Below are 1566 nucleotides of genomic sequence, written 5' to 3' on the forward strand. Positions count from 1 at the left end.
GGGTGGGGTGAGCTGGATAGGGGGCAGGTGGGTGAGGATGCCGATGGCTCACAGCTGGGGTCCTGCCCCTAAATTTTCAGCAGGTGGAAGGAAGGGAGCTGCAGCCTGAGGTTGGCACTGCCTGGGTTGGCGAGGGACCAAAGGAACCGTTAGCAAGCAGAACTCTGATGCCTTATCACAAACACATTAACTAGGGGAAAAATCGAAAGGATAAGAAGTAGTATAATGCTCTGATACTTCATTTATATGGGATTGCTGCGTTTCTGTGTGTGTGCCAATATGAAATGTGCATCTCTGTGTCTGCCATGCCTGTTGTACCACACCGCCCACCCACAGGCACTCTGCTGCCAGCACTGAGGTAGGGCTTTAGGTGACCCTACATCTACATGGGGTCTCGGGGCAGTTCCCGCTGGTGTGCTGCCAGCAAGACACCACAGTACTGGTGGTTTCCAACAACCCAGCAAAAGCCCACTGCTAACAGCTGGACAAGGTCCATCCAAAATCCAATTCACTGCTGCCCAACGGGAGGAGCACAGGGGATGGGGAGGACTCAGTGACAGCACCCCTTGCACCCCAGATCCTGGTCATGCCCATCCCTGGCTGCATGTGAGCAATGGGAATGACCATGGGCACATTGCCCTCACTGCTTCACCTTTGGTTTATAGTGAATCCTCCCAGGCACGTTATGTGGTTAAGATACATTTTTTGAACCATAACTCAAGGCAAGAGGAGAAAACACAACGGCTCCATGGAAATCTGTTGCAGGTGACTGCAGAAATGGGAGATTTGGGGTGGCCTTTGGGTTTAGAGGAGTGCTTGCAGCCCAGCTGAGCCCTGTGTGAAGCATGCAGCAGCAGGAACCCGAGGGCTGGCACGGGGCATGGCGCTGTGATGAGGGCTGTCACTTCAGGGAGGGGGATAACTATCGGAGTGGGCTGCCCAGGGAGGTGGAGGAGTCCCCGTCCTCGGAGGGATTCAAGAACTGTGTACAGGTGGCGCTGAGGGCCGTGGTTAGTGGGCATGGTGGTGGTGGTGGGCTGGCGGTGGGACTTGGTGATGTTAGTGGTCTTTTCCAACCTTAATGATTTTATGACTCCTGTGGCAGCGTTCCCCGGGCTGTGGTGGGTTCCTGGTGCTGGACAACGAGCTCCTGGGACGATGTGTATACGTATATATATATATTTCTGAAGAGCAGAGTGCACTGCAAAACGAGCACATGCCGGCACACGGAAGGGCAGCCAACGCCTGTGCCCATCAGCCACCCCCGGCCCCTCCGCTGGGCTGCGCGTTCCGGGCTCCGGGGCACATCCCCGGGAAAAAAAAAAATAACAATAACATACTAAAAAGAAAAAAGCGGAAAACTTGGGGCGGGGGGAGACTTCGCAGCTCGGCTCAGGCCGGTGCCGCGCTGCCGGGCGGCCCGGAGGAGGGAGGGAGCAGGGGAGGAAGGAGGGGAGAAGGAGGGCAGCCCCCTCCCGGCCCTCCCCTCGCCTCTCCCCGCCACCGAACGCGGCCGAGGGGCGTGGAGGGGCGGCCCCGGCCGGCAGTGGGCGCGGGCAGGGCGGT

The sequence above is a fragment of the Numida meleagris genome, chromosome 6 (assembly GCF_002078875.1).
Source record: "Numida meleagris isolate 19003 breed g44 Domestic line chromosome 6, NumMel1.0, whole genome shotgun sequence".
NCBI lineage: Eukaryota > Metazoa > Chordata > Aves > Galliformes > Numididae > Numida > Numida meleagris.